Genomic DNA, 24,494 nt, shown 5'->3' on the forward strand with positions numbered 1-24,494 from the left:
TTGTGACTGGCATACGGCAGTAAGGAAAACCGATGCCAAGTTTATCGGCATTAGTTTTCCTTAGCGGTGAACGGTAGTCACGAAAACCAATGCCGGGTTTATTGACGACGGTTTTCGTGGCTATCAGCCGGTAAGGAAAACCGACACTGATAAACTCGGCATCGGCTTTCCTTAGCGGCGGACGGCTGTCATGAAAACCAATGCCAATAGTCTTGGCATCGGTTTTCCTTAACGGTGAACGGTAGTCATGAAAACCGATGCCAGGTGATTGTCAATTTTTTTTTAAAATTTATTTTATAATTCATGCTACTTAATATCGCAACGATATCGCAACAATATTACGTGGAGGCAGTACAGAAAAGCAATTTTCTGTACTTTTTATGTGCACAGCTATTAACGCCTGCTCCAGGCAGGCGTTAATAGATAACAGTTAAATGTGCGTATGAGATGCACATTTTTTTTTTGCATCGGGAGTGAATGCCTAATAGCCTCATTCATGTGCATTTGCATGTAATGATCGCTATTAGATTCACTCCGCGTTTGGGCGCGCATTGAATATGCACCAATCTCCTTATTGTATTACGGGATTGATTAGCACTTATTCTACCCGCATCTGACTGGAGGTTAAAAGTGCGCTCAGCTCAGCATGCCGTATTGCATCGGCCCCTTCCAACTCTCTCATCTCTCTCCTTCATTGCTTCTGTTTAGGTGTGCCAGGTGGTTTACAGCACACACGAATAAACTAAAATACATTTGCATACTACAATCCATAGAAACATATGTAGTTGCCTAAATTGTATTTTACTTTATTTTATTGTTATGATAAAATGATGTATGTTTTACTGTTTGTAAACTGAGATGATTGTTCCAGAGTATGTGGTATATAAATTCACAGAACAAATCATGACATCTAAAAACAAGTTCCTGGAAGAAAACTCCATAAACCATTATTAAGGGGAAATCTACTTCTTTATCCCTGGGATAAGCAGCATGGAATCTATTGATCTTTTGGGATTGTGCCAGGTATAAGTGACCTGGATTGGCCATTGCTGGAAACAGGATATTGAGCTTGATGGACCTTTGGTCTCACCCAATATGGCAAATTTTATGTTCTTATTTGACACAACATCTCAATAAAACATATCTTCTTATACATCGGATTTAATCTTGCTGTCTCAACCCTCTTAAGAACATAAGAACATGCCATACTGGGTCAGACCAAGGGTCCATCAAGCCCAGCATCCTGTTTCTAACAGTGGCCAATCCAGGCCATAAGAACCTAGCAAGTACCCAAAAACTATGTCTATTCCATGTTACCGTTGCTAGTAATAGCAGTGGCTATTTTCTAAGTCAACTTAATTAATAGCAGTTAATGGACTTTTCCTCCAAGAACTTATCCAATCCTTTTTTAAACACATCTATACTAACTGCACTAACCACATCCTCTGGCAAGAAATTCCAGAGTTTAATTGTGTGTTGAGTGAAGAAGAACTTTCTCCGATTAGTTTTAAATGTGCCACATGCTAACTTCATAGAGTGCCCCCTAGTCTTTCTATTATCCGAAAGAGTAAATAACCGATTCACATCTACCCGTTCTAGACCTCTCATGATTTTAAACACTCTATCATATCCCCCCTCAGCCGTCTTTTCTCCAAGCTGAAAAGTCCTAACCTCTTTAGTCTTTCCTCAAGCTGTTCCATTCCCCTTATCATTTTGGTAGCCCTTCTCTGTAGCTTCTCCATCGCAATTATATCTTTTTTGAGATGCGGCGACCAGAATTGTACACAGTATTCAAGGTGCGGTCTCACCATGGAGTGATACAGAGGCATTATGATATTTTCTGTTTTATTCACCATTCCCTTTCTAATAATTCCCAACATTCTGTTTGCTTTTTTGAATGCCGCAGCACACTGAACCGACGATTTCAATGTGTTATCCACTATGACGCCTAGATCTCTTTCTTGGGTTGTAGCACCTAATATGGAACCTAACATTGTGTAACTATAGCATGGGTTACTTTTCCCTATATGCATCACCTTGCACTTATCCACATTAAATTTCATCTGCCATTTTGATGCCCAATTTTCCAGTCTCACAAGGTCTTCCTGCAATTTATCACAATCTGCTTGTGATTTAACTACTCTAAACAATTTCGTATCATCTGCAAATTTGATTATCTCACTCATCGTATTTCTTTCCAGATCATTTATAAATATATTGAAAAGTAAGGGTCCCAATACAGATCCCTGAGGCACTCCACTGCTCACTCCCTTCCACTGAGAAAATTGTCCATTTAATCCTACTCTCTGTTTCCTGTCTTTTAGCACGTTTACAATCCACGAAAGGACATCGCCACCTATCCCATGACTTTTTACTTTTCCTAGAAGCCTCTCATGAGGAACTTTGTCAAATGCCTTCTGAAAATCCAAGTATACTACATCTACCAGTTCACCTTTATCCACATGTTTATTAACTCCTTCAAAAAGGTGAAGATTTGTGAGGCAAGACTTGCCTTGGGTAAAGCCATGCTGACTTTGTTCCATTAAACCATGTCTTTCTATATGTTCTGTGATTTTGATGTTTAGAACACTTTCCACTATTTTTCCTGGCACTGAAGTCAGGCTAACCAGTGTGTAGTTTCCTGGATCGCCCCTGGAGCCCTTTTTAAATATTGAGGTTACATTAGCATTCCTCCCGTCTTCTGGTACAATGGATGATTTTAATGATAGGTTACAAATTTTTACTAATAGGTCTGAAATTTCATTTTTTAGTTCCTTCAGAACATCCAGTCCAGGTGATTTACTACTCTTCAGTTTGTCAATCAGGTCTACCACATCTTCTAGGTTCACCATGATTTGATTCAGTCCATCTGAATCATTGTCCTTGAAAACCTTCTCCAGTACGGGTACCTCCCCAACATCCTCTTCAGTAAATACCGAATCAAAGAAATAATTTAATCTTTCTGCAATGGCCTTATCTTCTCTAAGTGCCCCTTTAACCCCTCGATCATCTAACGGTCCAACTGACTCCCTCACAGGCTTTCTGCTTCAGATATATTTTTTAAAGTTTTTATTGTGAGTTTTTGCCTCTATGGCCAACTTCTTTTCAAATTCTCTCTTAGCCTGTCTTATCAATGTCTTACATTTAACTTGCCAATATTTATGCATTATCCTTTTTTCTTCTGTTGGATCCTTCTTCCAATTTTTGAATGAAGATCTTTTGGCTAAAATAACTTCTTTCACCTCCCCTTTTAACCAAGCTGGTAATCATTTTGCCTTCTTTCCACCTTTCTTAATGTGTGGAATACATCTGGACTCTGCTTCTAGAATGGTATTTTTTTTAACAATGACCATGCCTTCTTGCACACTTTTTACTTTTGTAGCTGCTCCTTTCAGTTTTTTTTTTAAACAATTTTTCTCATTTTATCAAAGTTTCCCTTTTGAAAGCTTAGCAAGAGAGCAGACTTTTTCATCTTCCTCTAGCTCCCTCTCACCCCCCTCTTCCATGTCTGCCCATATCCCTCTCTCTTCCCCCCTCTACAAACCCCTCATCTTGCAGTCTCTACTCGCTCATGCCCTCACTTAGCTACCCCCTCTCTATGTCTCACTCCCTTTCCTCTCCATTTCCCTTTTGCACCTTCATCTTCCAAACCTCTTCATCTCCACATTCCTCCAGCTTCTTCTCTCTCTCATGCTCTGTCAACCTCCAGCCCTCCTTGCTTTCTCTCTCTGGCTTTCCCTGCTTCCCCCTTCATGCACTACCTAAGAGATTTCTGAAATAGTGCTGATGAAGCATCAAGCATCTGACAGCTCAAGAACAGTCCTATAATCTTTATTGCACCGTGCATTTCTGGCAATGTCTGTTCAGATTAGTGGAGGTAGAATTGCTAACTGTGAACGTGATTTCCAAGATAAATTATTTTCCTCTCCTTTTGTGCAGTCAGCAGTCTTATACTGCAATTGTGGGGACCCCATAATAATTCAACCTCATAAAAACTTAGCAAGAAGCAGGAAGAATGCATTTGCTGTGGTGGTGGTGGTGGTGGGGAATAGGGTAAAGAACTGAAAATGAGATCTTTTTGAATGATAAATGAGGCCTGTATCTTTAAAACTAGGGGATTCAGAGGTAAACATTCCCAGGGCACCTTGCAGTACCCAGGGACCCTGTTGCTGCTGCTGCTGCTGTGAATCCTTGTTGTTTTCTAGGTGAGTTTTCAGGTTTAGTCCTTAGCATTATACATTACAGGCAGTTCACTTCCACCAAAAGTGGTTCCAGAAGATGTTTATGGGACAAGGGATACTGTTTCCAAGTTGTTCCTTTTTCTGCTAAACCTGGGGTTTTGGAAGTGTCATTGTATCCCAGAGTAGCAGTGCACAGGTCCAAATTGAAATCATTAGCCCCAGAGGGCTGAGTTTCAGACATGTGCAGTCTGCTTTGGGGAATATCTTTGTAGTAAGAGGAGAGATGTGTCTGTTCCTGTTAAGGGTGACAGTGTACTGTACAATATGTTTCTCTTGCCGCTTAAGCTTACAGCATGTACGGTGTAGACTGGCTTTTTGCAAAACTAAAGGTAACTAATCTGAGTAAAATAAACTGGCGTTTGCAAGCTGGAGGGACTTATGCAGGAATGGAAATGGTCAGAAAAGAATATTTTAAAAGAAAGAACGTATTGCACCTGGTTTTTTTATATGCATGTTAAGTGCTGACTGCACTTTAAGGAAACTAGCAGTTCCCAGGGACCCTGCTGCAGCAGCAGCTACTGATTTGAATCTCTGCTTATTTTCTAGCTGTGTTGCTGCCTTTAGTCACTGCTGAATAAGAAAAAAAAATGTTATGAGCACGTTGAAACCTCACTTTCAAAGACCTCAGCGGTAAACACCAGGCTCTCATGTTAATGCAGAAGAACGTTTGCGCCCCTCCCTACCCCAGTTCATTTCATTTCTTAAGTTTTGAGAGCTGCAGGAAAGCAGAGGACACCGTGAAAGCGCCTGACTGTGGGAGGGAGCAGGCATAGGGGCTGGCTACTCGGGCAGCGTTGCGTGTGGAGGGATCCCGAGGACTGGAAGCGCGCGTGCCGAGCTCCGGGCGCGAAATGGTTTGGTCGTGTTTCCCGCGCCCCGTGCCTTTATCTGCAGTCAGTGCTCAGAGAAGCAGAGAGCTGGTGTGACTTAGCAACGACATCACCGGTGCCGGCAGGAACAGCCTCCCCGCCCCCTCTGCTTTCTCTTCATCAGCCTGAGGTAAGGGCAACGTTTTGTTAGTAACTGCATGAGAGCTCTTTCTTTCTACCTATACATTTTCTTTTTTTTTTAATACTGTTGCGAGAAAAGTCTATCTAGTCTCATGTTGTAAAATAAAGAAAGTTCGAGCATTTGTGCTGAATGTAGAAACAGGTTGAAGGCATCTTATTAGTTGACCTTGAGCTGCCGTCAGGGACAGTTTTATGCAGGCTGAGCTCCTGTCCCATCATAGTCCTTTTGTAATGCACGTAGAAATTATGCAATTAGCAGGGTTCCTTTTTTTTTTTTTTTTTAATGTATGCACTTTCTGGACAGTTGGATAGGCTGGATATGGAAGGCTCGTGGTTTTGGTGAACAGGGGATTGCTGCAGGAAACGGTAGAGTTCAGACAGACGGGGGATTTTCAATGATTACTGTTTCAGTGAATCCCATACCTGTTTCCAAGGATGGTATTGATCTCCGAGTTTAAGTATGAGATACATTGCTTTTGAGAGCAAATTCCCATGAGGTGCTTTCCGTATTTTGGCTACATGATGAACAGGCGAGTGTTTAGACCACACATCCAACAGAGAGGATTTAAAAAACTCATACTAATACTGCAGGGCCCCGGGGTAGAAGTTCCAGTATGCATATTTGCAGACTAGAAGAGAAGTATTCACTCTGTGTATCCAATTTGGTACTGTCTCTGTGCAAAAGAATAGCCGAGTAAATCTTTGAAATGATATTGTACTAGTCAGGAATATAAATAAATATTATGTTCTAGAAACTGTCAGGAATATTTATGTACACTGCAGTGTTTCATATTTTCTTATTTGGCCAGTCACTAATCATGAATTTTGTAACAGATAAGTCTGTAGCGTAAACTAAAATGAGTAAGCACTGTCAAAATTAAGTAGTTTACTCTGTAGTAAATTAAGTAAACTGACGTTACCTAGTTATAGACATCTGGAAACCAAGTACAGTACATTACAGATTTGTAGATCACAAGTAGCAAACTTTTCCATGGACGAACATCGTCATTTACTTATTATACTGTTAGGATGTATTAATAGATTCCCCTCTTTTTTGTCCTTGCTAAAAAAAACAAAACAAAAAAAAAACCCCAACCAAAAAAAACTTAGTACCCCTGGCTTCATATTTGAAGCAAAGATATTTAGGTTTGAAGATTCTTTTTGTAGCAAAGAGTTATAAATCATTCTGATTTTTACTAATTTGTTTGTTTTAGATAATTGCTACTGCATACTTGATTCAAGAAGAGTTTGCTTAAATTCCTTGCTGTTGAAAATAGGGGACTGGTGCAGTTTGTTGCCTCAGGTTTGCTGATTTAGCTTTTTATTTAAGAGGTGATGTAAATTGAGTTGTATGTCATAGTAAATTACTGTTATCTAGCAGCCATACGTTGTAAATGTAGTTGTAAGTGTGCAAGTGACTTGCCATAGCATACATTTTGCCACTCTTCTACCAAATTATTGTGAATTAATGGGAGATTTGACAGGTATTCTGAAACTAACCTGCAGTGCGGAAGTGGCATGGTAATGCAGTAGCTGCTCCTCAGTTATACAATTATTGACTAGTATGAGTGGATAAAGCTTTACTGGGCCCTAAGCCAGTTTGAATACCATAATTGTCTAAAAATTGAAAGAACTTTTGTGAAAGTATCAAGTCCTAGTATGCTGAGCATTTGCTATTAAACTTTTATTTTACTTTGAGGCAACTGCTTTCCAATTGACTGATCATTTAGTTTTGTAGCTGTATTTTAGTTGGTATTCTAACAGAGGATGTGCATCCATTTTATTACTTTACGTGCATACATTTTTTTATGTGCATAAAATCTTATTTACAGACATAATTTAAAACAATGTTACAAAATAAAAAAAAACCAAAAAACAAGACAAATGAATAACATTTTCCCCATGCACAGCCAAGGCCAGATTTAGGCCAGATTTAGGCACAGGAGTCTAAAAACTGGGATTCCTTTTGCTGCTCTCTGCTTTCCAAGGTGAAGGAGGGAACCCCCTTACCTTATGAGTGCCGTCATCTTTAATCCAGCCCTGTGTGTACAGGCCTAGTAACAACACACAGTACATGCAACTGCACACATCAGTGCCTTAGCTAGAGTCAGGGAATCCAAGGGTAATGTATTCCTTTCAAACTCTTTTGAGTTTTTGGCAGGTTATTTAATGTATGATGGTTAACTGAAAATCAGGTGCTGCCTCTCCATTTTTTTTTTGTTAGAGCTCTTACAGATTTAACATTTTTTTAAAGTAAATTGTTCAGAAATAGGTTTTACACTGCTCTATGTTGTTGATTGCTGTTCTTTATGCGTCTGGTAACAGCTGCATATTAATGCTGGAGAAAAGTTAAAGGTTAAGGATTCCCTCTCCAAAATATGGTTAAAAAAACCCCAAAAAACTGCTCCTGATTGTAAAGGAGAAAAACTGCCCTCTTCATTTCTCGTGTTTTATAAATTTATAAAAGCATAGAACAGAGAATTTCATAGCTTCAGCTGAAATGATCAAATTGGCTAATTTTAGCACATTCAGATTTGATGATGCAATCACATCAACAAGTTCTAAAAATAGAACCCACTATCTCCATCTCTGTTATGCTTATTTAGTTAATTCTGCTGTATTTCACTGGGGTAGACTCAGGAGCAATACCAAGAAATTTTACTTTACTGAAAGGGTGGTGGAGAAAGAAACAGTGACAGGTATCAAGAAAGCCTGGGATAGGCTCAGAGAACTGCTGATTATGAAGAAATGAGGGAAAACTCAAAGATCAACTATGACACTGCAGCAGGAATGGAGCTAAGCAGACTAAATGGGCCTTATCGTTCTTATCTAACATAATTTATTTTTACTTATGTGCATATAATTTCAGCTATACACAAAAATATTATTAGCCACTTAATTTTTTTTTAATCGGAAGTTTTCTTTCAAGATTATAACTTTTTTAGTAGTTAGCATGAATTATAACATTAGTATATGCTATTAAGTTACCACAGTGTTCTGCTTTTGATGATGTATTTTCATGTATTAAACTATTCCTATTTAGTATTACATTAATAACTATAGATTTAACAGATTGTCCATTTTTATATCTTGTTGTCATGGCTTGGTGGGCTTTTCCCACCAGATATCTGATGTGGATCCAGTCACACTCTGCAGTTCTCTATTATCACAGCTGGTTAATTACCATTCAGTTTTCATTTATAACACTGCTGAGACTTTTAAGACCAATCCCAGTCTACGTATCCCTGGCACAATTCTACAATACCACTTTTAACAAATAATAAAGTTTTTACAGTCCCCTTATGCGAGATTCCAGAGTTACAGCAATACCTTGCTAAGTAACCAGATTTGTTGCACAAATTAGTTCGATGCTGCTTGACAATTAATTTACTCTAAATCTCCTGTGGCCATCTCAGTTCGGCTTCTCTTGAAGCATCATCTAACACAGTTCTTCCTTATCTTCCTGCTAGACCAGTCTTCACATGTGGGATTTCCTTCCTCCACAGCTAATGGAGACAGAGGACCCACCTCTTTTATGACTTTACTCTGGGCTATAAGAGTCCTATAGGTCCTAGGCCATTGCCAATAGTCTCTGACTCCATCAACTATGGATACATGAAGACATTGGCTCATAGAGCCTAAGTGCAGCTCTGGCCTAGTTGAGCCCTATTTTGCTCCTGGGATAACAGCCTTAGGGACTGATTTTTCCAATGGGAGCATTTCTCCCAGGCTTGGTCCTGGTTGAGTTTGTGGGAGTAATCCCAGTACCTTGAAAAGACTGTGGATTCTCCAGGAAAGAATTCCCCAACTTTGAAGAGAATAGGAGGGCTGCAAGACCACTCTCCTCTCTCTCTCTCCTCATCTTTGTTTATCTCTATGGTCTGTGTGGCATAACAAAGTTATATATATATATATATATATATATATATATATATATATATATATATATATATATATATATATAAAAAGAAGGGGGGTGTTAGGTCTGGAGAAGCATGGGCCCTGGAGGTGGTGAGTAACTATGGGGCCAGATTCGGAGCTGAGGGGAGGGAGTAGTGTTATGGCGCTTTCAAGGGAGAGAGGTGTTTCACCATAGCTGCGGTAGATCAGCACCGTGGTCTGCAGAGAGCAGCAAAATCAGTCTAGAGGGAGGAGCAGCAGTTCTGTTGAGGTATCACTTTCTAGGCCCTGTGATTATGCACAGGGACAGAAGGTGCTCTGCCTGTTGGACTAAGCAAGTCCTGAGTGTAGCTGGCTCATTTTGCCCTGTCTGTGAGGGTGAGCCAGACCAAGGTTCCCAGGGAGGAAGTCAGCACCTCACTTCCTGCTCCTAGGGAAGAGCAGACAAAGGCAGATTCAGTGATTCAGCCAGGCCAGCTTGTATTAGGAAAGAGGAGCCCCCTGCCCCCTATGGGGGAACAGGATCTTGTTTCCTTTCCACTGGATATAATGGCAGGGGGGTAGCTTGGGTGGGACAGCTAGGGCCCTGGTAGAGTTTTTTTCCTCCCAGACTTTGTAATGATAATGCTTCAAGCATATAATGCTATGCAGAAGCCCAGAGAACCCTCTCCATCCCAATTCCAGGGTGTAGCAAACACCCAAAGGGGCAGCACCCAAATGACCAAGGGAAACCTCTGAAATCTCCCCTTTGTACCTCAAGGGAATGCAGGACTCCAGGGAAGCCTCTTGGTCAAGGGAGGAGACAGTCCAGGGGGCTCACCGGGAGTTCTTCTCCAAGGAAGATAATGCGACCATAATATGGTTATGCCAGTCCTCATTTCCAGCATATTATCAGCCCTAGGATAGTAGACACCGTCCCCAAGGATCCCATAAAAGGAGACCCTGTCCTCCAGAAAGTTAGGAAACTGCTGAAAGCATTCCCTTTGCATAGCGTCCTGAGGCACATAGTCCTTACAGAGTGGGATAGCCCCTAGGGAGGGCTGAAGGGGGGGGGGTAGAGTTTTAAGTAAAATTTACCTCTTGCCTCTGGGGGAGAAGAATAATCTCAGAGTTCCATGAGTTGATGCTCTAGTCTTGGCAATTTATGCACAAGATCACGATTTCTGTGGCAGGAGGAACAGCCCTGAAGCTTCCTCTGGACAGGAAGGTAGAATTAATTCTCAAGTAGGACTTTTCTACAAATTCTATGGCTCTGCAGGCCTCCATTTGCGGAGGTTACATTACCTGGGCAGCTTTGTGCTGGCTCCAGCACCTCCCGGAAAACACTGAAACGGCTTACCTAGAGTCAGCCATAGCATTCTTAGCAGATGATATGTATGACCTGGTGAGAATGTCATCTTGGGCACTGGCCTCAGGAGTAGGAGCCAGGAGGCACCGATGATTACTCTTTAAAGGGAACCTGCTTTTCGGGGAGGAATTGGAAAACCTCGTAAAGGATCGGGTGGAGTAAAAGTTCCAGAGAGTTCCTGAGGATAGGGAGCGTTCAGGGTCATGAAGATCTAGGCTCCTGGGACTTGCGCAGGTATAGAATGTTGATATGTTTCCCTTCAGGCACACAGAGTAAAAATCACCCCTTTTGGGGGAGCCAGAAGAGCAAAGGCTAAGTTTTCTGTGATAGGTGACAGTTCAGCCCAATGATTCTTAGTGGGTCCTTCTGATGTTGGTACCAGTGGACAGCTGCCTGTTGAGGTACTATGTGGGGTGGACCTAAATTATGATGGACCAATGGTTCCTGGACATTGTGCAAGGCCAGCCCCAGAGATCTTTATGGTTTCCCCATGTATGTACAAACTAATACTTAGGGCTTATAGATACCAGGTATTTTTCACCTCTTTCTCCCCGTCTGCATCAGGAGTGTGCTGGTGGGGTGGTGGCTGGGTGGGTACATTCTTGCACATGTGGTGGTCATGTCTGTCTACTCAGTCATTCTGAAAGGAGGTGCAGACTGAAATTTCAAGAGTGCTAGGGGCCACGATACAGCTCACAACAGAGGTTTGTTTGTTGGGAGAAATGTGCAAACAACCTCTTCGGTGGGACCAGTTCAAGTTGAATGTGCATATGATTCATGCTGTGATGCTGTGTGTTTTGCAATCACCACCCTGCAGAAATCGGTTCCCATGATGTCGCATTAGCGCGAACAGCTCATTTTACACACTACTGCACAAATTTTTGTTATATGACAGAATTTGGGGTCCATATTGGGTGGCCAATTTAAGTTAAGGGTGGGGGATTCCTCCCCATAATACCCAGGTATTGGCCATTGTTAAGTATTGGGTGTTTCGATCATGTCTTGTACTGTATTCTTTTTTTTTTTTAATGTATTACTTTGGCAAGGATTTTGATGTACTTGTTACTATGCTTGCTCTTTGGAAAAAATAAAAAGTTAAAAAAAAATTGCAGCATCTTAAGGTGATCGTGCTGGTGCAGCAACTATAGCAGTCCCTGTTGTCGTTCTGGTCTCCCTCCTCCAGGGATAATCAGCATTTTTTCCAGATACGCTTGGGTGGAAGGAGGAGTCTAGATTGGTGGCTACAGCACTCCAATTTACAGAAGGGGGTAACCCTGGGTCATATTCACCATGGAAGCTAGCCTGGGTGGATGGGGGGTGTACTGACAGTCAGTTAATCCAGGGAGCTAAGAAACAATACTTCCACTGATAAAAGGGAAGGCAGTCAGAGTCTTGTCCAACAGCACCACAGCAGTGGCATATGTAAACAAGCGGGGGGAGGGGGGGGCACTACCTTTCCTCAAGGGTATACATGTTTGTGTGTCCCTATATGGACCAACTCCAACCAGTATGTATCCTTTTGAAGATTTTATGTATATTTATTTTTTATTTATATATATATGCTGCTTTTTTTGGCACTTCGAAGCAGATTACATTAAGGTATTGTAGGAATTTCTCTATCCCCAGAGGGCTCACAATCTAGGTTTGTACCTGAGGCAACAAAGGGTAAAGTAACTTGTCCAAGGTCACAAGGAGCGGCACTGGGATTTGGAACCTGGTCTTCCTGAATGTACACAGTATTCCAAATGAGTCTCACCAGGGACTTATACAGCGGTGATATCACCTCCTTTTTTCACTGACCATTTCTCTCCCTATGTAGCCAAGCATCCACCTGGCTTTTGCCATCACCTTATCCACTGGCCACCTTAAGATAATCCGATGATATCACCCCCAAGTCACTCCCTTTGGTTTTTGCAGTCCAAATGCATGGCGCTGCATTTTTAGCATTAAATCTTCAGTGCCAGAATCTGGACTATTTCTGGAGTTTTGCTAGATCCCTGGTGCTGGGCAAGGGGAGAGGGGAGCAAAATATTGCTGTCCTTATACCGGTAAATGACACATATCACAAAGCCACCGAGACCTTGAATTCCACCTTAGCGCTCATTAACACTCTCCTGACAAACAACTACCTCGCACTTAACACTGCTAAAACTGAGCTGCTCCATATCACACCACCAAACATTCCTTCACCCCTGCAGCCAGGCAGCACTCTCCTCTCCCCCACTACCTCCAACCAACCTGTGCGCAGCCTTGGCATCACTATTGACAATCACCTCACATTCAAGAAATTCATTAATAACACTCTCAAGGACTGTTACTTCAAACTACACTCCCTTAAGAAACTTAAACCCCTTCTACATCTCAGCGACTTTCGCACTATTCTTCAAGCCTTCATACTATCTAAAATCGACTACTGTAATGCCCTGCTCGTAGGCTTACCCAAAAGCACACTGCAACCGCTGCAATTACTACAAAATGCAGCTGCACGGATCCTCACAAACACCCACAGAAACGACCACATAACCCCAGTACTGAAACACCTATATTGGTTACCAGTCACTGCGAGAATATCATACAAAACTCTTACGCTAATCCACAAAGCCCTACACAATCAAAATATGCAATGGTTCACAGAACACCTCAGCTTTCACAACACGAATAGACCCACAAGGCATCAACATAGAGCAACACTACTCACTCCATCACCTAAACAATTCAAACTATGTTCCACCAAAGCTCGAGCCCTATCATTGGCAGGGCCCATGCTATGGAACAACCTCCCATCCTCCTTACGCCAAGAATCATGTTCGAAAAAATTCAAACAAAACTTGAAAACCCACCTCTTCAAGCAAGCATACACCTAAAGCCTCACTCTGACTTATATTACTCGCTGGCTTTATTCATGTAAATACCTGTAAATACTTATACTGTTATTAGTATTATTAGACACATATTATTATTATTATTATTATTATGCAATTTCTTCCATCAGTTGTTTTCTCTTATTGTGATTTTTAAGTTTAATGGAATTTTATTATTGTTCTCTGTTTCAGTGTAAAGCTCTTTTAGCTGCATTCTGTTTAATGTAAACCGATGAGATGTTCGCAACGTTCATTGGTATATAACAGCTTCTAAATAAATAAATAAAATAAATAAATATCACATAGGTGTGTTGGGAAGTGTTATGTTTGTTGTTTCCTGGGTGTTGGGGGTGAGTGTTACATAACAAAGCAACTCCTTTCTCCTCAAGAACAATGACAGAAGCTCAGCAGCCACAACATACCCCCCCCCCCCCACACTCTTCACAAGAATGATGATGGGGGCTTGGCTTAAGCATGGGAGGAAATGTATTTCTGTTTCTAATTTTGCAGTTTTGCACTGCATACAATGTCTGGCTTACTGGGGTTTCCATTTTAGTTTTTGATGCGCATTCATGATTTGTGGAACCACATTTGGGATCTTCCATGTACTTGTGATCTACATTGACCAATGTCAGACAGGATACTGGGCTGGATGAACTTTGGTCTCATCCAGCATGGCATTTCTTTTGTCTTATGCGATTAACTATTCTTTATTTGGTAAAGGTCTGTTTCTGCTAGCATGTAGGGTTCTGCAACAATGTTGTTCATTGTGGGGTAGATTTTAAGACCTGCGCTCGGACGTACATGTGCGCGCGCTACCCGGCACGCACACATGTACGGACGATTTTATAACTTGCATACGCAAGTTATAAAATCAGGGGTCGGCACACGCAAGGGGATGCACACTTCTCACCCCTTTCCCTAACCTTCCCCCCCTCAGCGCTACTCTAACCCCCCCCCCCCAAATTTTTATCAAACCTTTTGTGCCTGCCTGGAGGCAGGCGCAGGTTGCGTGTGCCGGCAGCTTGCTGGCACGCAATCCTCCGACACAGCAGCAAATGGCCACTGTGTCGGAGGTTGCGGATATAGGGGATCAGATTTTATACTGGGTCAGTTGACATCCAGTGTTGATTTGAACATCAGAGAGTAGAAGAGATCTGCATTTGGATATGTTATGAATAGTGAACTCTGTGGAATATAGGAGGAATACTGGAGATATTCACACCGGGACACGGTTTTCTACAAAGGACAGTGTGGTAATGACCCGTCTGTTGCAGCTTTGTTTTACAGAGTAGACTCCACTGAGGAAAGATGATCCATCTGAAACATGTACATGTCGGGACTTTAACAACAGATTTATATCAAACAGAAGGGTTAAGGTACTCACTCTTTAATATCTACTCTAACAGCAAATAACAAACAACGTTGTGGGAAGATATATTGAAAAAAAGGTAATACTTCACAGAAACATTGTAACAATAGTAGAGCATATGTTAGCTTAATGGATGTCATATAATATAATTGGGACTTTAACACTGCAAAAAGAAAAAAAAAATTCGCATAAGGAGGAGGTTGGAAGTTAATGATTATATATGCATCTGAGGTGCAGGGACGCCTACACGAGTATATGAAACTTTCAACCTATTCCAACAAAAAATTTCTTCAGTGAATTTATAAAAAAAATGGTGTCGCATTATTAGAAGCGAGAAAGAGTTCACTAAATACCATAGACGTGTAGGCTTTAAAGTTACTTACTTTTTAAACAAAAAGTAATAAGTTGATCAATTGGAATAAAAAGAGTATTCTTCAGTATAGCGATTGAACAGTATTGTTCCATGATTTGATTAATGTATAACTCAGAAGTTAGCCAGCTGAATGAATATTTGGGCACATATCTGACTAACTTTTAGCCAGCTTAGGAAGCTAGAATTTAGCTGAATAAATTAGTGGCATTCTGGGGGCATAACTGGGAGGAGTTGAGTTAGCTGGCTAAGTTAAAATGGCTAACTGATATTCAGTTAGCTAGTTAATTTAGCCGGCTAACTCTGATATTCAGAATTAGCTGGATGACTTAGCTGGCTAAGGGGATCATTTATCAAAGTGCTATATGGCGTTTTCGCATGTGTTAAGGTGTTTTTGCATGCGTTAAGCACCTTTAATGCATGCGAAAACCTCTAATGCATGTGAAAGCACCATAACGCATGGTGTGATGCAAATCAGAAAAAGGGGAGGAGTTTGGGGCAGGATTTGTGGCAGTGGGCTGGCTTCACAGTTTTGCGATGCCATATCGCACGGCTTTAACTACACTTTTTTCATTAAGCCGTGCAATATGGCTTTATCACGCTTTGCGATGTTTTCGCAAATAGCGTTTTTAGTATTTTAAGCTAAGAGGGTTACTAGAGGTGAGGTTTAGGTATTAGTGTAGGGGTTAGGGTACACTTTGACATTCAGAGTGAGACATACGAACAGAACAGTGCTCTCTTGTGAAGATTTGATGACCTTCGGAGTGAGGAAACTCACCTAAAGAGATTTGTGCAATGTTCTCTCAGCCTAGTTTGATGTTACCCAGGTAGAGAGTCCATCATGCTAGGTTGAGGGAACATTGCACAAATCTCATCTTTTGGTGAGTTTCCTCACTCCAAAGGTCATCAAATCTTCACAAGAGAGCACTGTTCTGTTCGTATGTCTCACTCTGAATGTCAAAGTGGCCTCTAACCCCTACACTAATACCTAAACCTCTCCTCGAGTAACTAGGTGGGCCTCATATAGAGGTATAAATACCTACTTAGTATGAGGGCATTATGGCTAGTCTCTCTCTCCCAATGGTTGTAGGTAGGAATTACAACAATTCTGGCACTTACCACAAAGTGCAAAAAAGTTATCACAATTTGCAGTAATACCTATGTGAAGCACTAAGGTAGTGCACTTTGCGATAAACAGCCTATTACCATAAAGCACACCCCTTTTCCTATCGCAAGCAATATTTAGTGCATTTTTATAAATCCAGGCCTAAGTCTGGTATGGCCAAAGAGCTGTCCTAAAGTTAGCCGGTTTTATTCAATAGTCGCTTAGTACTGATACTTTTATTAGTAATACGTTTTTGTCATTTTCTCCTTTACCATTACGTCTGATTTTCTAACATCAAGCTCTTTGGGCCCACAACTATAAAAGGTGTACTACTGCCTCTGAATCTATTGTATGTAATGTAGAATTTGTCCCCACCGGGAGGAGTCAAGATGGCCACACAGAGAGGACGTGAAAATGAGTAGCTCCAGCCTGTTTTGGAAAGACAAGCTTTTTCCTCTGAAATGCCTCCCAAGCGCAAGGGGAAGGTGCAGATTTTTCCATCTGTTTCTCTCCCCTTTCTGATACAACAGCTGGAAATAACTCACTTCATGTCCTCGCCAGCGTCAATCCAGAGAACCAAAGAGCCTGGTGTGTGGGGCGACTTGGGAGAGTCGCTCCCGCCTGCAGAGGAGGCATCCCTAAGCTCAGAACTCAGGCAACCACCATCGCAGAGGATGAGCGTGGTGAACCTCTATGGACGCCGGGAGATGACCTCACTGCTGGACTCAACGAAGAAGGATCGCCGCAGAGTGTTTCAACGCAGGAGCTGGCTCTGCTCCCGACGGACCCCCTTGCTTGGAACATCAAGTACTGCAGTAGATGCCGGGGGGTCGAATGAGAACTGTGATATGGTGGTGTTATCCATCATTCCAGAGAATGCTCCCAGAGCGTATGAAGTAGATAATGCTGGATAACTGTGTTATGCCTTTTCTTTCATTCTCTTTTATATATATATATATATTTTTTTTTTTCTCTGTAAAAGAAACTCCCTTTAGATTTCATCTACCTCCCTCTATTTCCAAATGTATTATGCTGGGAAGTGGATTAATATTATGCCTTGTTTATAAACAATAATTCATTATATGATTGTGTATATCCACGGATTTCTATAACAAACTTTGTGGTTTGTAAATTAGAAATTTCATAAATAAAAAAAAAAAATTTGTCCCCACCCTTCCTCAAATGGTTGGCTGCACTATTGAATATAGCTCCAAAGTTAGCTGAATAAGTTTATCTGGCTAATTTTGGTATCTGCATCTTTAGGCCACATTTTCTTGGTATCTGATTACATCTCTTGGTATCGATGGTCTTCTCTCTCTCCCCTTACATAGTATAGACTAGACATTTAGTACTGACACTCTGCCATTTTCTCCTTTACCATTATGTCTGCTTTTCTAACATCAAGCTTTTTATTGGTTGGTCTGGGAATGAATAATAATAGTCTGATTTACATGAAGAATGTGTGCAAGAAAGAATGATATTAACTATCAACATAAAGAAATTGGCAGTGGGAGCTGAGGATGTATTTGGGGCAGGGCACAGTTGGGCGCCCCATAATGGGACTGTGAACAAGGCTGGTAGTATGTACAAATATACAGATTTATTAGTCTATATGATTAAATACACTTCTTCATGACTATACATCGCTAATAGGATATCAAACAATTCACTTATCTATGTGTGGTTAGTAGTCTGAGGCCATTCAACTTAAATACATTTCTACAAGATAGCAAGAAATATTTGGCTATTTAGGGTTGTTGGTCTACACGGTATACCACCATATAGAATAGGAAGAACCTCTTGTGTTCCCAACTAGTCAAGTATTGTTATTATCCTCCCCTTTATTTTTCTCCAATTCTCATCCATGTGAAAAGATGCAACTGACTGGTGGACAGTGCTGGTTGGGGGTGGGGGTGGGAGAAAGGTCCATTGTGTCTAAACTGCTGCCATGTCCTCTGTGCCACTTCCGCTCCACTGACAGGTCTGTGCCCTCTTTAGGGTACGACTCTTCCTCTCAGTCTGCTGCTGGGGTCCCCACTTTCCTGGTCCATGCTCTCCTAGTGGTCCTGACTGTGTCTTCTGGTCTGCCACTGCGGTTAACACCCTCTTGGGGGACTCAACTCCACCTCCTGATCCACCGCTGGGGTCTCCTTCCTCATGGGGGACCTGAGCTCACCTCCCAATTCGCCACTGGGGTCCCCTTATTGCTGCTGGACCCAACTCCACCTCCAGATCTGCTGCTGTCCTTAGGCTTTTCTTCCTCGGTAGGAGGGGTTTTCCTTTGCTTGTGTACACAGTTCCACTAGATTCCTGGCATGCTTATTGCTTAGTGATTTAGGCTCTCAGCAATCTCAGCTTTTAGTGATTCCAGCTCAGCTAAGCTCATGGCCAGTCATTCACTGTTACCCATCCTGGAGGGATCACCTCCTCTCAGCCAAAAGGCCAAGGCTCCAGCAGGACTATGCAAATAGAATATGTGCAAGCCCTTCCATCCTGCTTGGCTCCCCCTGCTCCACTTTTTTTTATGTTGTCTGAGAACTAAGTACCCAAGGCTTCTGACTCCCCTTGTTAGGGTGAGAATTTGTTTGCTTTCTAGCACTGTTTTTCAATACATTTCTCTTACAAATCCCTCTCTCAGTCAGAATTCTACAGTGTAGGACTTTTTCAATCAAAGTTATGTAACTTAGGATTTTCGTATCCTTTGTTTTTAAAGTGATGTTTCACTGCAAGTTACCAGCAGTAGTCAAGGGGGCTGTGACATGCAAATCTGCTTCCTGAGTCTCTGACTCATCTATTCAATGGTCATTTAAACACCTTCACAGTAAGAGGTTGGCAACCTTTTCAATCTCACTCTGATTTTCCTGGGCTGACAGCTCATGTTACATGGCTGCATTGCCCTCTTTTGTTCTGCTGCAGTTCACTTACATGGTAGCATGCTCTTTACCTCCCCCTCCATGTGTGTGTGTGGGGGGGGGGGGCAGGTTTCATTAATATCTTATGTGCCCATATCCAGATATGTTACCATGTATAGTACTCAGCATTAACTCTTTTTCTGTCAATAAGCAGGCTGAATTAGCCATTATATTTAGGTAATGTCTCTCCAACAGGCCGATTCAGTAAAAACGCGGGAGAGTGGACAAACGCCTGCCCTCCCGGCGCGCGCACCGGCCACTTGCCGGCGCGTGCGATACAGTATGCAAATGAGGTGGTGCAGTAGAATCGGGCAAAAGGAGGCGCTAGGGACACTAGTGCGTCCCTAGCGCCTCCTTTTAGCCCGGAGCAGTGGCTGTCAGTGGGTTTGACAGCTGACTCTCAATTTTGCTGGCATCGGTTCTCGAGCCCGCTGACAGCCACGGGCTCGAAAACCGGACACCAGCAAAATTGAGCGTCCGGTTTTCGGCCTGACAGCTGTGGGCCGAATTCAAAAATTTTTTTTTTTTAACTTTTTTTACTCTTCGGGACCTCCGACTTAATAGTGCCATGATATTAAGTCGGAGGATCACAGAAAAGCAGTTTTTACTGCTTTTCTGTGCACTTTCCCGGTGCCGGAAGAAATTAGCGCCTACCTTTTGGGTTGGCGCTAATTTCTGAAAGTAAAATGTGCGGCTTGGCTGCACATTTTACTTTCTGTATCCAGTACGCATACCTAATAGGGCCCTCAACATGCATTTGCATGTTGAGGGCGCTATTAGGTGCCGCGGGTTGGACGTACGTTTTCCTCCCCTTACTGAATAAGGGGTAAGGGAAAACGCGCGACCAAGAGCAGGCTAACAGTGCGCTCCATCAGAGTGCACTGTACTGTATCGGCCTGCAAGATAGTAAAGCTTTGAGTTCTAATGAACTTGTGCAGGAATTCCCACGCAGATGTTGTCTTGTGATACTCACATATTTTGTTCCATTTTCAGGGCATGTATTCCTCAGAATTTTTTCTCAAAATCTAATTTTTTCTTTTAAAACTTTCTTAAATTCACTGCCTTGCTGCTTTGGCAGCACCCACAAAAGCACTTTTCAGTGCTATCAGAAAAGAAAGGAAATACCAACTTTTTTTCACCTCTCTTAAAGGCTTTCCTCCTCAACATGTCGCAATAGAAAGAACTGATGGTCAACGGTTTTAAGCAGTGTCTTTGTAGAAAGGTAATGTTCATTACCATTTGCCACAATCTGTGTTACATCTGCTTGGGCCCAGAGCATGATCAACAGAACTGTTGTGCATGTGGGCAAGTGTCCCCAAATTCTCATTGCCTCAGGGTGCACTGTATTGAGTAGCTGTGCAAATCTCTAAGGAGTCACAGCAGATTTTCCTTCTTAGTGCACCGTTGTCTGCCTTGCCAGGAAAAAACCTGAGTAGAATCTCCTCTCCAATCAGCTCAGGCTGAGCCACAGGGTCAAGTCTGGTTGGCCTTCCTGTATTGAAGAAAAAGCATCACCAGTTGCTAGAGCTGCTGGAGTCTGCATCGAAAAAACAAGCATTTGAATTGTAGTGCATTTGTGTTGGTGCCACTATCATTAGCGCTGTTGGTGCAATCTTTGTCAGCATACACAGTGCAATTTGCATTGAGATGCTTCGACACACTCAATGCATTGACAAACTCAATGCACGATGAATTGCAGCATCTGACACACAGTGCATCGAAGCAATCGGAGCATGATGCATTAAGGTATTCGATCCTTCCTGGACGTTCAACACAGATCACATCGGTGCACTTGATGCATGGTGCAAACGAAGTTTCACAATCTGGTGATGCATTCTATATTTTTGGCACTCTGGCTCCCTGCACTTCGGTCCTGAGATGGAAGCATGTGGTGCAGCAATGATGCAATTGGCATGTCCATCGACGCAATATCGACCAGATTCTTGGACACAATCAGAAATTCATTCATTGAAACAATCCAAGTCTAAATCATTGAAACATTCTACTGTGTCAAAGCTGCGCCAATCCTACAAGCTACTCTACCAACACAGCTGTATATGGCCCATCCTATGTCAACAAAGGAAGGGGTAAGGTTATCCCTCTTTTCTCCAGTCACTAGAGCGCTTTCTCTATCTCAATTAATGGCAGAAGGGTTTTAGCTTGAAATACCTGGACCTATATGTTCCATACTTCTCCTTACATTTGGTCTCGGAAGCAGAGGTACCACTGCTTACTGTAGGTTAGAGGCCATATCAATCTCTGGATCAAATCAAGATTCTGGTGAAAAAAGTTATTTGGCCACCCTTTCCAAAAAAGCCTGTTCTACAAGACCTAGTGTCATCAACTCCACCTAGCAGAATCCCAGTTTCACTCATAAGGCTAAACACTTCCTCAGTGTTGATTCTTCAGGCTTTTTCATCATCCCTTTCCACTGCAGCAGAATCTAGCAGATCAGAAGTAATGGACCACTCAGTACCACTTCTGCTTCTGACAGAGGAACAATCTGATTAGCCATTATCTTTATTATACTCCTGGGTGAATGACCCTGTGCTGGAGAGTTTGAATAATGATTCAACAAGCATACCCTCTGACCCACTGCTACAGCTGCCAGACCATATGTCACTTCCAGAAGACCTCTTGTACTCAAGAGTTCATCAAGAAGAGGGGAACAGCCCTGGGTTTCCATGTTTGTAAGGACAAAGATTCCTGCTCTGAACTGCTGTGGCTTCTACAAATTCTGAATACCCCATCTGAACCATTGGCATTACCTGTCCATGCTTTTCATGATGCTCTGCAGATGAGAATGTGGGAAACGTCCATTTCCAGTATGCCAACTGCAAGAAAACTGGACCTAAAGTACAGACCAACAATCTCCAGGATTTGGCGTTATTCAATTGCCGCATCATTTAGTGGTAGTTGAATCCACTCTGAAAAAGATAAAGTTCGAATGCACTACCGGGAAAAGACCACAGATTTCTAGATCACATTGACACAAAAGTATTTCAGGCTTCTATGCTGACCTAACACATTACCATTCACCAGTTCTATATGGTACAGTATATCCATGTCTGTCTCCAAAAGCTGAAACCTTTCCTTTAACTTAATGAGACATTTTTGAGCTATCGTCATCCATTCTTGAAGAAAGAAGAGGTCATCTACCACCACCTCTGCTCAATTTACAAAGTTTTGGTTTTGTTTCCAGACATCTGCATCATCGATTGGAGCACGTCTCAAGGCATTGTTTCAAGGCAGTAGCAGACAGGAGGATGTTCATGAAGAACTAGTGGACCTCCCCTGTCTTGCCGATAATCTCTTTGGAGAAAAGCTTTGAGAGACAGTTGCACAGGTAAATGACCAAAACATGGCAGTTCAATCCCTCTTGACCTGCCTCAAACAACCATCTGTGCTGAGATGGCCCATCTAACATTATAAATTACCTTATTTTTATAGGCACTCCTTCCAGACTTATACCATCTGCAACCTCTCCCTACTCAGCATCAATAGTATTTCTCCACCAGGCCTAGACAATGGGAGCAATGTCAGCCAAAAACCAAGCAACCAGCCCAGCCTAAGCCTGGGATCAGTTTTTGATCCCTTCAAACAACCTGCATCCATTTGTTCCGGTCGTGGCCAGAATCCAACTTTTACTGGACAGGTGGTGCCATGTAACTAAGGAGTCTTGGGTCCTCTGAATAATGCAATCTGGGTATTGGTTGCATTTCTCTCACTATCTGTTCCACATTGTTCCTCACAAGCCCCCCATATTATTTGGCATATGCATATTAATTACTGTTCCTTGTTAAATTTTCTAAATTATACTATAATATGCTCTATGTTCTAATTTATACTGTTCTAAGTTACAGTGCAGAAATAATATGTTCTAATTTATACAATGTGAAAATAAGCAGCCCATGCCTTCTTTGTGTTTCAGTTATATGTGAACCGATGTGATATCTCGATCTAATGTCGGTATACAAAAACCATTAAATAAATAAATAAAATAAATTGTTCTGTGCTTCAGCCAGATCTATCACATTTTGCCACAGCTTCGACTGGAAGTTCAGTCACTACTGCAGCAGCAGGGTCTCAATATGCACAGGGAGCCCTATACTCAAAGCACGTTCAGCACTATTTAGCTGGATAAGCGGGACTTATGCAGCAAGGTAGCAGCAGCTGAATATGGGCCTATGTTCAGCGGCTGTTGCTTAGCTGTATAAGACCCTTATATGACTAAAGGTTTCATGCACAAAAAGTAGGCATGTACTAGGCAGATTGGGGGCTGAGCAAGTTAGCTGTCTTACTTATATGGCTAACTCCCGTATTCGGACTTAGCCACATAAGTATATGTGTAAGTTTAGACACGCCATAGAGCAGGTCTAAATTTACAGGTAGACTTATCCAGCTAAGTGTATATAAATATGCATATGTTCAGTGGCTTTGCAGTGCCGCTGAATATACATTGTAACTTAGCCAGATAAATTCCAGCCATGCGGTGCTGAGCCTCCTTTCGTGACTTAACATTCTAGGGAATCCACTTGAATAGAATTTTATGCTGTTTAGTATTAACTTTGTCACACTTTAGGAATGTGAGCCCTTGGACTGCTTTTGGATTGGTGCTGTCTGGTTCGTGTGAGCACGAACTAGGCCCCAACAGGCAGCAGCTGATGCTAGGCAGAGATGAAGGAACACACTGTTCAGGGCAGACAGAGGTGAGCAGACATGCAAAAGTCAGGGCAGGCAGCAAGCGAAGCAAAGGGCCAGACTGGGTCAGTAATCAGAAGTTAGTCCAGGGGCAAAGGAAAAACAGGGCAAGGCAGGTAGGATGCAAGGACTGGCATGAACATGGCAGGCATGCAGACAGACAAGTAGGAATAGGAGGCAGAATCAAGAAGGAAGAAAACACCTTTGTAGAGGAATACATGATAGTACCTGTTGCTGAGGCATTGGTCTGTTGCATTGAGCTTCCTTATATGCCTGGGAGGTGCTGATGTCATCAGTGGGCACCACAGAAAGTCCCATCTGTTGGGCCAATAAGGGTAGAAGCAGCTGACTTGTCATAATTTAGGTCCACAGGTGGAGCATACTGCCAGGATCCATGTTGGAATGGAGGAAGGTAAGGAGAGTCACCAGTGGGGTACGCGGTGGAAGAAGCATAACATTTTAACTGATTTGATTCTTTCATTTTATTCCTCTTTTGTTTGTCCAGATGTATTATGTATGTCTTTGGCAGAGCTGGTGCAACCTATTAGGTGAACTAGGCGTTCACCTATGGCGCCAACCATTAGGGAGCACCAAAGAGCAGCCATGTGGTGCCGTGAGCAGAGTCTATCCTGCTCGCGGCAAAGAGAAGTAAAGATTTGACGGCCGTGAATAAG

General features: G+C 42.2%; 1 protein-coding gene across 1 annotated transcript in view; it reads left to right on the forward strand.

Moving 5' to 3' along the window:
- The first annotated feature begins 5,009 nt into the window (after window positions 1-5,009).
- The window catches only part of ATP2B2 (ATPase plasma membrane Ca2+ transporting 2), a 1,801,891-nt gene continuing 1,782,406 nt past the window's right edge, over window positions 5,010-24,494 (forward strand). Inside the window, exon 1 of the mRNA XM_029600768.1 lies at window positions 5,010-5,240. The gene's annotated coding sequence lies outside the window, so the exon portion shown is untranslated. The remainder of the gene's footprint in view (window positions 5,241-24,494) is intronic.

This window comes from Rhinatrema bivittatum, chromosome 4 (assembly GCF_901001135.1).
Source record: "Rhinatrema bivittatum chromosome 4, aRhiBiv1.1, whole genome shotgun sequence".
In the NCBI taxonomy this organism is placed as follows: domain Eukaryota; kingdom Metazoa; phylum Chordata; class Amphibia; order Gymnophiona; family Rhinatrematidae; genus Rhinatrema; species Rhinatrema bivittatum.